Source organism: Lycorma delicatula, chromosome 3 (genome assembly GCF_047948215.1).
Source record: "Lycorma delicatula isolate Av1 chromosome 3, ASM4794821v1, whole genome shotgun sequence".
Taxonomy (NCBI): Eukaryota; Metazoa; Arthropoda; class Insecta; order Hemiptera; family Fulgoridae; genus Lycorma; species Lycorma delicatula.
In genome coordinates, this window is record NC_134457.1 from 110769701 (window position 1) to 110784714 (window position 15014).

Here is a 15014-nt window from a genome sequence, read left to right on the forward strand (position 1 = left end):
ATGATATGTAAAAGATTTAGGAACTAAATTATGTAATGTTTAAAACTTCAACTGTAAAAAGTTAATTTTCATCGGAAAACAATTAGGTGATTTTTGTATTATGTTCTCTTTTTTGCCATTATTTAGGTTTATAACTTACAGAAGATTAGTCGAGAAACATTTTCAGATTGCATTTTACAAAATCTTCTTATATAGATAGCATTTATTTAAAGCTTTCGAAACAAACTTTCTGTTTGTGTGGGTCTGTGTAAACGTTTGCAACATACATATATACCTTATTAATTAAAACAAAAATAATTCTTATTCCAGCTATACCGAAAAAGAGGAATTACATTGCGACATGTATACAGAAATTTAATAAATTTTATACTTTAACAGATTTCTCACAACTTATTGACAACTTACATATATAGGTCCAGTTGTCATACAGTCGTAAATACGTCAATACTTCAGAGAGTAAAATTTGTAAATTGTTTTATTAATTGAGGTCGTGTTTCGGCAAACGTCCGTCTCGGGTAAACGTAACTACTTTAAGTTCATATAACGATAGCTTTTTATGATTCATAAAACGAAAAAAAGGCAAAATTTCATTTCCTTAACGATAAACTAGCACAACCCACTTTCCTAAAAACTAATTTACCTATACACTGTGGTAAAAAAAATATGATGTGGACACCACCTAACTTCCTTGTACGCTTGTTAAATTACGATACACACATTTTTTTCTGCACTTCATTCATACTTATTTCATTTAAAAGTAAGATACACTCCTCCAATTCTTTAATAAAGTGGACAGTTCGACAGTTACACAATTGCATTGTGGTGAACACCACATTGCATCACATTTTTTTTTATGGTCCGTATCAGCATTTTATATTAGTTTAATATTTTTGTTTCACGTCGCTCAAGTAGATATGTGATGAATGTGAGAACGTGTCGGATCCGTAACCAAGCACACATCGATTCGAATCCGATTTCATATACATATATATTTTTTTTTACTTTTTTTTAATTTGAACATATTGATTTATTAATAATTATTAACCTCTGATTGTAAATATTTTTCAACTAAAATGAAAAGTACATAAAATCTTATTTCGTTTATAACTTCTGATTTTTTTCATATTATTTTTTTATTGTTATTATTGAATTATTATTTATTGTTAAATTATTTTTTTACAATCGGAGGTTAATAATTATTTATAAATCAATATATTTAAATTTAAAAAAAAATCGCTTTCGGTACGCCGGAATGCGGAGGTAGATTTCTTCAGTGTTAAGGGAATAAAAATTATTTCCACCTTAAAGTTAAGAAAAACTTCAAATTTACACAATACGACAATTGTTGCATGTGGAAATTTTCACATGTTTAGCATACGACAAGACCCATCTTCTTACAGTTCCAGCAACATTTTGGTCATCCCTTGCCGTAAGGGTTGGTCATATCAAAAATTGTTTTAGGTAATGTTTAGCGGACTAAAGACCGCTTTAAACCGATTCGATACTGTGCCTATTAAGGGGGGTATGATTTTTTGTCTTCGAAACCCCATTTTTTCCACTCCCTGGGCCAATGGTTGGAGATACCAAAAAACTTTACTTAGATACGTTTTAGGCCCTTATCCAAAAAATAGTAGGAATTTTAATGAAATTCGATATTTTATATAATAATAAAGTTATAGCGATACTTTGTTTTTTCGAAAAATCCTCCATTTCCATCCCCATGGTCCGATTTTGGTCATTAAAGAACTCGACCGAGATATTTTTGAGGAACAATTTGAAAGTGATTGGCGCAAGATTACGGCAGTTATCGTGTCTAAAAGAAAGTGATTATATATATATATATATATATTTATATATATATAACTTTTGAACTCACAGTGGTTTTTGGGTCTGGGGTTTTCTGAAACGTAAAGATATGTAGAAATTTTCCGGAAGTCGAATCATGGTACCCATTACAATAGGTAGCTTTCTTATGAAATCTACCTAAAAAAGTTAAAAAAAAAATATGTATATGAAGTAGGATTCGAACCGATGTGCCTTCCCCTTATAAGACAATATATTTCATTCATTAAAATTTTATTTGGCTGTAACTATGGAACCAATTAAAATAAGTACCAATTATGATATACCGCTGAAAAGCTTTCAGCGAGGGCTTATTACTGCAGTTAAGAAAAAGACCAAAATCCAGATTTATTTAGAGGTCTGACTGTATACACATTTTTGCCCCAGTCGATTGCAATCAAAAGGGGAGGTGCAGAACTAGATGTTACAACAGTCCTAAATAGAAAATGTCAACATTCTACGGCTAATCGTTTTTGAGTTATACGGTACGTACGTACAGACGTCACGCCGAAACTAGTCAAAATGGATTCAGGGATGGTCAAAATGGATATTTCCGTTGAAATCTAAAAACCAAAATTTTTCGCGATTACCATACGTCCTTTACTTCGTACACTGAAGTAGTAATAAAAAGAGTAGAAGTACCAAACAAAATCCCGACGTAATTAAATAAAATTTCTTTAACAACTACAAAACCATAATTGTTAACTTATCACTTTACAATAAAGGACATTCTGACTTTTATCAAAAAGTAAATATATAGTTAAAGGAGTTACAACCTTTCTTATTTTAAAGTTGTAGTAGATATGAGAAAATATAATGAGTTCTTATTTGGTGAGCTATGAGCGTACTAAATCTTTTATGTACATTATAGTAAACTTTAATGTGGTTATATTAAAAATAACTCCGTATTTTGGTGATGAAAATTTGCAGTTCTCATATATAGGCATAGTTCCATATGTTAGTGCTTTACGGATGAAATATAAAAATGGTTTATGCCTGTTTGGGATATGTAGTTAACGCGGTATTAAGATTCACGATTATCAGAAAAGTTACGTTTTGTGACTTTTTATACTAGGATTGATTACAGAATGAGAAATTGTGATTTTTTGAAAATTATTGCGTTCTGATGAAGTCAGTTCCTTTCCATTCTTTTGATTTATCGTATTTTTCCGAATGTAGATCGAGGTTATTTTCATAAATTTTCTCCCATAAAATTTGGAACAGTTGATCTGTATGCAAGGCCGAATTATATTTGGATTCAATCTGGCTTTTAAGCTGTTTTGTAGTTTATTTTCCTTTCTATAATCGTGATGGGGGTTATAGTTTATATTATAGTAATAACTACCTTAAGTTATTATTATTACCTATTATTACAAGTAAAACTACTTATGTAAAAATTTCATTTTCAAAGATATTGACTTTTTGAATTAGAATATAAGTAAATTTAAAACAAGGAATTACATTTTCAAACTTTTAAAGAGAATGGATGATTAAATGAGTCTACGTAATTCGTGAATGTTTTTAATTTTCCCATTTTCGTGAAACCATGTTTTTTTATTTAATTTATTTTAATTTTTTCTTCAAATAATAGTTAGTTAAACATTAAACAAGTATGTATAAATATTATAAAATTGAATAATAAAATACTAATATAATAGTATAATAAAAGGTATGTGTAGTATTATGTATAAATTTATGTAAATTTATTATGTAGAAATTCATTTCTTATTGGTGGTAAAATTATTTTTGGATTTCTACCAAATTTTTTACTGAAAATTAAATTCAAAAATGTGAAGTCAACGTATATTCGAGCAAATACAGTATTTTATTACTTTTTCGCCCAATTTTTTGGGGTTAGATTTGCCAACTTATAAAGATTATTGTAACATAGTTTTGATAAAATATTTTCTTACTGGAATGATTTGAACTTTTCTTTCACACATTTTACAAAAATTTCTTATCATAAAATTATCTACTACTCATTCATAAATAATGCGGTTAGTCGGATAAGTGACATTTCCTATTATCTTGAATAATTTCGTGGTGTTTTAGTAATAAATCGGTTTTATTACGTTTGAAATTTAATTTTATTATTTATTACTTTTAGTTAAGTTTAATTATTTATTATTAGTTTTGAGTCAGTTGTATGTCGTGATAAACAAGATACATTAATACTGAAGTTTCTTTTTAATATTTATTTATGGCTGATATTTTATTGCGGTAAACTATTGACGAAATAATTAAATCTTGCGCAGGAATTTTGAGTTCTTTAACAAAAAAAATTAAAAATTTCTTTAAATTTTGTTTAAAAAAAATTTTATTCTTAGAAATATTAATTTTAGATAAATTACAAATTAATTGAAGAGTTACCTACTTAGAGATAATTATTTGAAGAAATTAGTTGTATTACTGATAATTGAATTTAATTAATCTGATGTGAAATTATCAGTGTAGTAAATTAATACTGGGTACCTTTAATAGCATTATAATTAGGCGTAGTAAATTTCTGTTTATTAATATTATCAAATTACTCGTATACAACTGTATTTTAATTATTTAGGCCTCTCTGTTATCATTAAGCTACTAGGTTTTCATCTTTAGCTCCTGCTAAGCCAGATTTAAATCAAATGAATTCTTCCTTGTTTGCTTATTAAGTGATGGCTTAAAAGAATTTAATTTATACAAATTAAATTTTCCTTTGGAATTAATCTGTACGAATTATTTAGTTTTACTCTTCAAAAATATTTTTAATAAAATATATATTTAATTACATTCATCTTCTATTTATCGATTACATAAAGGATTTTTACTTTCGCACATTTTTTTAATATTTCAAAAATTAATTAAATTATAGAAAATTTCTCTTTTACTTTACAAAGGACCGTTGATATTTTCCTACTAAACAAAAAAACCCTATTACTGATATTCTAATTTTTATTCCTTTCATTAATATTTTATCAAAATATTGATTTTTATATCCATCTTAATTTTTTTTTTAAATATCTCTAGAAAAAATACGTTTATATTATTGAAACAATAAAGAAACATAAAATTATAAATAAATCTCTCTGATATTAAGTAAACATTAATTAAAACAAGCGTCCTTTAAATCGAGTGAAGAAACGTTAATCTTAATAATTAATTAAATAATACAATCATTAATAATAACTTAATTCTTCCAGAATTTTTTCTTAAAAATTTTTCCAGTGTATGTTTTTTATAAGCTGAAACTAAACATAATTATAGCTATTAATTATGTTATAAAATTAAAATAAGAAAAAAACATACTTTTGTATGTGCACAAGAATGTAAACACAAAATCTGTTTTTTTTTTATTCAATTTCTTTTCAAACAATTAATGATGGCAATGTATTTAATACTGAATCAATAATGATCTTTAATTACCGTTAATAATTGGTAATCTGTTAATATTTAATTCTGAAGGCTAGTTTGGCTACCGTAAATTAAAGTGTATTTTTTGTATTCTTTATTATAATTCATACTAACTTAAAAAGTCAAACAAATTGGAGTACAAGGATCTTTGATTTATGGGGGTACTTAATTTAAGAGAAAATTGAAAGTAAGAAAAACTGTTGATTCATTTATTTATTTTTTATGCAAACTTCAAGAACGAAAATTGCATAATTTTAATTACCAAATCCAACGGTCTGCTTTTGTAATCAAAACTACTTTGTTATAATTAAAAACAGGTGACTTTTCACTTCGAAGAAGTATTTATCTGCGATTGGCCTTGGAGCTTATTTCTATCTCGGTATCAACATGAAAATTTATATAAAGAAAAAAATTAATTTCTGTTGTAATTTAAATAAATCAGTTGAAGTCCATAAAAAATGACAATCATATTAAATGCGGTATAATAATAATTATATAAAATTTATTATCGAAGTAATAATGTTTCAAAGCATGTGAAACTTTTAACATCATAGATTACAGTGTTATTTTTTAATATTTACGTTAGAAAATATTTTAATTATTAATAATGAGTAAAAAAAATTAATAAATAAAATATATTTATTAGTTTTCTTTAGCTTTACTTTTTTTACAATATTTTTGAATTAATTTATTCAATAATTTGAATTATTTTGTGTGTATGAATGTAACAATAATAGTGATAAATTAATATTGCATTTATACTCTTTTGTTATATTTAACAAAATTAATATATATATATATATATACAAAACAATATTACGAACTTTTAATTATTAACTGTTAATTCCCCATTTATTATTTATTTTTATAAAAACAGCTATTAATTTCAAGAAATTATAAATTAAAAAAATAAAGTTTTGTCACTTAACGCTTTCTGCATGACGTCACTTGAAATTCATTACGTAATAAATTTATACATTTATATCACTTATCTAATTAAACTACACTGAAGTTGAACGAATGCCAGGCTAAGCGCGATCACCGACGACCAGTGACTTACTGACCGGAATAGGTAAGAAGATACTCCAACATAGACTTGATTGCGCGAGCGCCTGTGCTTTCGACTACAGAACACAAAACAAAACTACTCATCCCTACCAAACACCGTCACAATCTACTTCCTACTAACCAATATCTGTTGAATGTTTACACACGCGCACCCGCGCACATGCATGAAGGGTGAGGGAGTAAGGGAAAATAATGTGAGAGAGAAATAACTTCTAGAATAATATTTTATATTAAAAATGCCTTTGGTTGTTCTTACAATAAAGCAAACTTATTTTTATTTTTTATTTCTTTACTGATAGATCTGATATACTTTGTAATAACTAGTTGTAGTAATGCATAATCATCTGATACATTCATCGAGTTAATTTTAAATCATGGTTGAATAAACAGTATAAAATTATTAATATTAATAAATTTAAAAAATAATAATCCTCGATTTGTTTTATATCTCCATCCTTTCATGATTAGACTACAAAGCACCTAATCTTTTGAATTCGCATATCGGTCCAATTACTTATATATTGATGAATTACTTTAATATATGGATTATATTTATAAGTTAGATTTTACTATAGGAAAAAATAATATATCTGTACTTAGAAGATAATATAAAATTAAGTGTTGCCAATTAAATTACTTATAATAGATATCGGGTAAAATAAATGCAGTTGATAGTTAACATTGAAAGAATTAGATTTATTGTTTAAAAAGCAATTCATTCTTGTTAGTTCGAATAATTTTAAAAAATTTCGAAGAACTAGTAAATTCACCTCTGTATAATTATAATATCTTATGTCAAGGTTTTAAGTAAATTAAAAAAAGTGTTCGGATGAACACAGATCACTCTAAACGTATTAAAATTGGAAGAAAAAAGGCCAACTATTCAAAAAATTAATTTTATAAATAATTGTATTCTTCTACTAAAACGTAATTAGCTAAACAATCTGCAGAAATAAAAATCCCGTTGGTAAAAAATCGCTCAAACTGGGTGAGGACATAGAAAAAGGTTTAGTTATTTGGCATTATGTACTACATATACAATTTTTTTTTTTTTACAAGTACTTTACGGGAGTATAGTCGAGTTACGTTGAAATGCAATCAGAAAAGTAACATTTTCTTCAGAGTTTCTCCATTTTTTTAAAAACAAATTTCAGCCATGAAATGGCATTCTTAAGTTAATAAAACAAAATTTGATATTTTCTGGGAATTGCAATAAAATTAGTAAACACCAAGATCAGTTGCAAAAATTTTATTATTATTGTCACAAACACTCTGTGGTATTAAATTTGAAATTTTAGGAAGGCGGTTTTTTGAAAAAAAAATATTTTTCCTTAAATATTATCTATGCATAAAAGACAAAGGGAAGAAAAAAAATCGCACCCCCACCTAAGAAATTATCTAAACAACTGCTATGTTGTGACGTCATAGGTAAGCAGTAGAATTTAATAGATGAATAATATTTCAAATGTAAAAACGTAACTCGGTTTGGCTGGGTCCTGAATTCGATCGCCGGCTTAACTCGGTACCTCGTGTGTTAAGCCTCGTGGCTACACCAGCTGCCGACCGTACAAGCGAAATTTGTTCTATGTAAGATGTGAAATTACATTAGTTTAGTTAGTGCCGACCGTCGTCCGCTAGTACCGACACACCCGCGCAAATTAATTACGTTAATCGCGCGCGCTTTAGTTAAAATCATTGAATTAAATAAACGAACAAAATATTATATTTAAATAAAATGCTAAATGTTTTAAATTGTGTGTGCAAGCCGTGCATCAAAAACAACCCACAGTTGTAGGACTTTCCCGGAATGCGGCTTTAGCAGCGTGAAGGGAAAGTCCTACTACTGTGTTGTCAGATTTTTTTATTATTTAACAAACTAATATTTACGGAACTATTAATTATTAAACAACTAGCTTTTACCCGCGGCGGTGAACCTTTAAACGAAATACGTGAACAACTATGTCATGTCGATCAGTGGCTTTTTGCCCGGGTATTAGCTCTTTAGCTACATCCTGCCACGAAGGATTACAGGTAAAAGTTACAAAGAGGTCAGGCCTGCCGTAAGTTCGTACATAAGCGAAAGCGTCTTGAGTATATTCATGCAGATAACGGGGACTGTTCACAGAAGCAGAAGGCAGAATAACCATCTTGCCTATGTCGTTAGGTCTAATATTACCATCTGCGCTAATCGCATCTTGTAGATGAATGTAATTTTCAGCTCGTAATTTCGTCTGGTTTATAGAAATGTAACGAAAGCGTTCGCTATCTACTTTAATATACATATCTACCAAGAATTGGTGAAAGAGTTGCCTTGACCGCGAAAGGAGATTGAAGTCGTGCTCTCGAAGCATCATCGATACGCATAAAAATCCATGCAGGAAATTTTTTTATTGGGAACTGGCTGTCTTGTTGTTGGTTTAATGACTGGAATATTGAAATGATATCCTGGCTCACATTTACTGAAAATTAACGGGTACTGCAAAGCATCATAAAATTTATGAGTATCGGCTACGCGTTTCAGCGTACTATCATGTGCCCGTAATACTATGTCTCGTGGAGAGCATGGGTCACCAGTAACAAAAACAGCAACTTCATTGATCATCGTCGCATTATAACGCCTCTCATGTTCGCCACGTGGAGTCCGATCAGCATGAATGACCAACAAATTGTGGCTGTGTAACATTCGTTGAATTTTCAATACTGTATCTCTTTCGACTCCAATATACTGACAACGACGGTTTACTTCATTTTCTTTATCACCCATAAAATACACCTGCAAAAATGTATGCTGTTCATTATCTGCTGGAAAAAGTGATCCAATTTGATGATATATCTGTCCTTGTACAGTAAAAGTTGGTGAAAATCCGGGCATTCTTATCATTTTATCTACTCCAAAGGATGTCATTTGAAAGCAAAAGTTATACTTTCTGATTTTACTTAAAAATTGTTTCGACTCGTCTGTAACACTTATATAGAGTTTTCAAAGGCTCCTCTGGTCCACCAAGTATAGGAAGCAAAACTTTACCACTGAAATAGTACATTCCAGCAGTTTCATCTTTCCATTTCAAAGCATCGCAATGCTGACATTTTCTATTTATTGAGCCAATACCAATTAAAGAATGGTTATGGTATTCAAGTGAAGGATCATATTGAAATCCAGGATTATTAAATATAGACCAATTGTTACTCATGAAATTTCGACGGCGCGCGATTTTCATTTCTGCATTTCTCGCCTGCGATTGTTCTGAAGTTTCTCTCGCTCTTATAGCTGCCGGCTGTTCAGCTTGTCTTTCTAAACGAATTTGTGTTTGAATTGGCGTTTCAGCTGCTCTTAAGGTAGCTTGGCGTTCAGCTTGCTTATCTAACCTTTCTTTTCTGTGAGAAGTTGTTTCACCAGCCCTCAAAACACATTGTCGCCTCGCTTGTTGTTGTCATCTTAGTTCTGCGTGAGCGGAAGATTTTTGAGTTCGAGCAACTTTTGCCGCATGGGTCGTGATGAATCCCTGGACAGTTTAGATTTGCGCTTCCGAGGCATTTTAGAAAACAAAACAGAGTAAAAACTGAAAATAGCGTTAGAAGTGAAACAATAAACAGGCACCTAACCTCAAAAACTGGAAAAGTTTAATATTGCTTAGAAGTGACAGAAGAATAACAATAAATATAGAAGGATTCGAAACGGCAGAAGCACTATACTCAATTGAATAGTAACTTGACCGTCGGTATTTCAGTGTTGGATTGACACTTTATTTTATTTACTTACTGGAACGCCAGATGGCGTTGAATTTGGTCAAATTTTTTGTCGGACGATCATACCTACCAATATAAATGTTTTACCCTCCCGAAAAAATATTGTTTTTTTTTTTTTTTTAATAAAAAGTGTCCATATCCTTCGCAATACCTTTCAGAATATGTGTACGAAGTTTCATGATGATCGGTTGAGTAGTTTCTGCGTGAAAGCGTAACAAACAAACAAATTCACATTTATAATATTAGTAAGGATTTGCTAATATTTTGGAATTTCGAAAAGTAAAGTTTTCAAAATTATTTATTTTGTATAAGATGTTGTTGGATACATATACACTAAATCTCGTTAAAATATTACAATCCGTTTTTCAACATATAATTTTATTGAAAAAACATAAGATAATGGACAGGGAAATGAAGCGCGATAGGGAATCGTCTACATGAACGTTTTGTTCATTTTAATATCCTGAATTCTTCCCTTAAGTTTGGCCAACGCCTTCCGGATCACCCTTGCAGCTACAGCCAAAGTATTTAAATAGGGGTACCCTGATGCCCCCATTGTCGGATAGGGACGAAAATCAGGCCAAATTGTTTGGTCAACGGGTTTTCGAGATATAAATTCAAAACTGTTTAGAAACGTTATTGAATATCTCCCCACTTCTAAATTCAGTTAAATTATTTCTTAAATAACTTTCATCATACTAAAGCTCAATATTCTACGACCATTATAAAAAAAGTAAAAAATTCAAAATGGTACAAAGCACCCCTTCCATTTTTTTAATTTTGTCAAAAATTTAATGCCATCAATGTTTTGTACATATTCATTTTTTCAGCCATTTTCGAAGAATTTATTTTGAGTCAGTCTAGAGATATTAGTCAAAATACAGGCCAGTACACGTGCATACATTTATGCACACATCTTCCGGAAATTTCTATAACGTTTTTGTTTATTTTTTGGACTAATGGGTTCTTGAAATGTCGAAATTGCAAAAATCCCAATACCCAAAATTTTGGCAGATCGCAGTACTTTCCCTTTATAACTATGTGATTGCAACAGCACTAGACCTAAAACTGGCATAATAAAAAAAAATAACTAGGCTTAAAAACTAATACTACGAAGCATCAAAGTAATAAGTATCCACTATCAAACGGTCATATTCAGGAGATATTAAAAGAATGAAATTCACCTAAAACAACTTCCTTCGAATTTTTTTTTTAAATGCAGTAAAGTAAATTAGAAAAATTAAAAAAAAATTATTACGCAGAATTGCGCAAGAAGACCGACTTTTCGTTATTTTATTTTGTATAATATTTGGCGCAAGATATACACAAAACATAAATTAAATGAATAAACTAAAAGAAGTATAATTTTTTTTGTTTATTTACTATTAAAATACATTTTCTGTTTAAAAGAATATTATAACGGTAATTTGAGGAAATAATTAAAAATAATGCGTAGACCTTACACAAAAGCAACTAATTTAAATTCACTCAATAGTGTGACTCACTGCATAAGCGCTTATGAAAATGCACCAAAGTCAACATAACCTCAAATTAAAGTTATATTGTCTGTTGTCGACCTTAAATTGAGCGTAACTCAGGAACGACCGTAACTCAGGAACGACGCAACCAATCTCATAAAATTTTCACATGCACAACTTCTGATCCACTTCTATAGCATATCTAAATTCCAATGAAATTTATGTTTTGGAGATTTTTAACCACAAAATCTTTTACATGAATATGATTTTTGAGAATTTCGTGCTACATAATTTAATACATGAATAGTATGTTCGTAGTCCTCATATCTCAAAACGTGAAGAAAATTCAATTTTATCCCCAATCTCACCGTGTGACCGAAAGTAATACCGTACGTTTCTTCAAATAGTTGATAAAAAAGTTGTTTGATTTCTTCAGACACCGCATTTACCGTCCGTCTTCTGCCACACGGATATTGCCGGGTAGAAAGTAAATGATAGATAACCATTATAGTTAAATTAATAATAATAATAATAAAAATGAAAACAACGCACTAAAAAAAATATTTATGTATTTATGAAATAAAGAAGTATTTGCAGAAACTTGCAAAGAAGCTTGTACATGGAAATATGGATATGTCATTTTGTAGCGTATGAAAAATATTATGCCTGACCGGAATCCGAACTCGGGACCTCCGGATTAAAGTCTGAGACACTACCACTCCGCCACGGAGATCGGCAATTTATTTATTTATAGATCTTAATATTATTTTTTTATAAATAAATATTCTTTGAGCTTTTCTAGTTGCTGTTTTATTTTAATGAATAAATTATTTATTATTAATGACCAAATGCATTGCTTGCCAAAGCATGAAACTGGATTTTTAAATCTTTCATTCGTTTATGTTGTAACTTTTGTCACATACAATGACAATATATATTACTTCTATTTAAGGCAAGATCAACTTCTCTTGAGTTTTAGTTCAGAGGTGAATATATTAGAAATATTCTGAAATTTTTAATCATATGAGGTAGTTTAAAAAATAAATACTCTTATCTCTATAGCTTGCACAACAGAATGAATGTGTTCGGTAATTATTAATAAATTTTAGTGAAAGTCTTATAAAATAGTTTGTATTCATGAAATTGATACAGTAATAAATTTTTAACCTAGATTTTTATATTTGTTAAATATACATGCATATATTAATTATTATTAGTGAAATTTTGGACCGGAGAGAAGTTACTATTTATTTCTACTTTTATTAAAACTGCTTTGATCTCTGCTCATATTGACTGGTATTACATCGAAGTACTCTTAGTGCGTGTCTGTATTTTTCGTTATTAAAACCAGTAATATCCAGTGACCGTAAAAATAAGCTTGGTATTTTTTAATGAACGCTTAAATTGATTTTATGTGATTAGAAACAATAAAATTTGGAAGGGAACGATTTGTGTAGATGAGTCCCAAGAGTTCATTCTCTAAAAAATATTTCGAATAATATACGATAATTAATTCATTCGTTATATAAAACGTAATATCCAATGTGTATTATTGTCTTTATGATAAAACAAGATATAATAAAACAAGATATAACTATCTATAGATAAAACAACATATCTTTTTAAAATTTATTATTAAAAAATGTAGTGCAGTATGTGTATATAATTTTACAAATTTTCTATTTTATCATTTTAAGAGCTTTTTTACACCCGCTGTGGTCCCTCTAGACAGCGTTTCTCAACGTTGGGGTCGCGAAATCAGCCTATAACTTTACACCTAAACAGTAGTGAAATAATTTTATGAACAAAAAAGAGATTTATTATAAACATTTATAAGTGCACATGTATAGAAAATAAATTAATGAGATGGTTGCGTTTTCTTTTCATTTAAAAGTTACAAAAGCATATTGTTTTCAAATGATAAAAGAGGATTCCTGTATTTCGTTTTGGCGCAACCATAGTCTAAAAACCCTTTTCATGGATGTAAGACGTGGCGGAAGGGATTAATATTATATAATAAAAATATTTTAAAAAAATACATACATATTATTATTATTAGATACATTATATTATTATTAGATATATGGAAGGAATTAAACGTTGAATTTGCGTATTGCTTAATAAAACCATCAAGCGGTATTAAAACCGTGTTGAAAGAATGGATAAACTTGATATCCTGAAGCATTTACGTTTTACTGACCTGAAGGAAGGAAAAGTGAGAGAAGATTATGAAGTCGCTGATGATGCTTTTTGAAGTCGAAACGGGCAAATTGCTTACTACGTATTGGATAAGATCAATGATCTAAAAATTTTATTGGCTTTACTGTATGTAACATTTTTCGTAGTACTGGTTATATTGAAAAGAATTATTAAAATGAAATTTACTAAAGAAAAAAAATCGTTGATGTCGGAAAGAAAAAGACGCTAGAGACGATATTTTTAATGTTCTTGGCTTGATGATACCACATAAAATTGAAGCTTATGCGTGGAATACGGAAATGAAATGTTTTAGCATATGAAAAATGTCATGCCTGATGGGATTCGCACCCAGGACCTCCGGATGAACACTCACACTCCACACACACACACACACACACACACACACACACACACACACACACACACACACACACACACACACACACACACACACACACACACTCACATACACACACACACACAAATATAAAAGAAGCAGTGAAGGCCTAAGTTTTACATCCGCAAACAGTTTTTTGCGAAATACAATATGAAAGGCTTTCTAGACTTTATTTTCTTTGAAAAATTAAGACAAGGCTAAATATTTCACTGCAGAAAAGGAAAATTACAACACTTCTTATGAGCTTAAAAATTCATTAATTTAGCTAGTTTTAAAAATGGAATACATAACATGGTATTTCAGATACAGAAATTATTAATATACAGTCTTAATAATAGGTGACGGTCGTCATTTCGTATGAACTAAACTTTTTAATATTTTTAATCATCTGATGTATTGTACAAAATTTACAAAATAGTTTCTAAATACTCGTTTGTCCAGTAGAAAATTAACGAAAAACATTAAATGATTTTAGTATACATATATTTGAATATACGGAAATTATATCATTCAAATTCCTTAAGTAAGAATTAAGCAATCATTCTGAGGTATAACGGCTTCTAACGGGAGTTGCTTTCTCTGAAAATAATGATTTAGTATTATATAACAAGTCCCCGTAATGATCAGAGCGAATTTATATATGTAAATGGTTTGTTAAATCATAATAAGTTCTTCAATAGCTGATTTTAATCAGCAGTTAATCTTAACTTTCCGTGACTGCATTTGTATATTCAGCTCTTTACACATATCAAGAAAAATGCGTATAATTTAAAAAGATTAAAATGTTTGTGTTAAATATCAACTTTTATGTAAATTATAAGCATATGAGAAAAGTTTTAAAAACAGCCAAAAAACTGTTTCTTTTCTTTTTTTTTAAATAAATTTTTCAT

At 29.2% G+C, this 15014-nt stretch overlaps 2 protein-coding genes across 3 annotated transcripts in view; one reads left to right on the top strand and one right to left on the bottom strand.

The window, feature by feature from the left end:
• The window catches only part of LOC142321889 (uncharacterized), a 200841-nt gene extending 194525 nt beyond the window's left edge, over nt 1–6316 (bottom strand). Inside the window, exon 1 of the mRNA XM_075360371.1 lies at nt 6165–6316. The gene's annotated coding sequence lies outside the window, so the exon portion shown is untranslated. The remainder of the gene's footprint in view (nt 1–6164) is intronic.
• The window catches only part of LOC142321890 (uncharacterized), a 301836-nt gene that overhangs the window by 173398 nt on the left and 113424 nt on the right, over nt 1–15014 (top strand). The gene's annotated exons all lie outside the window — the stretch shown is intronic.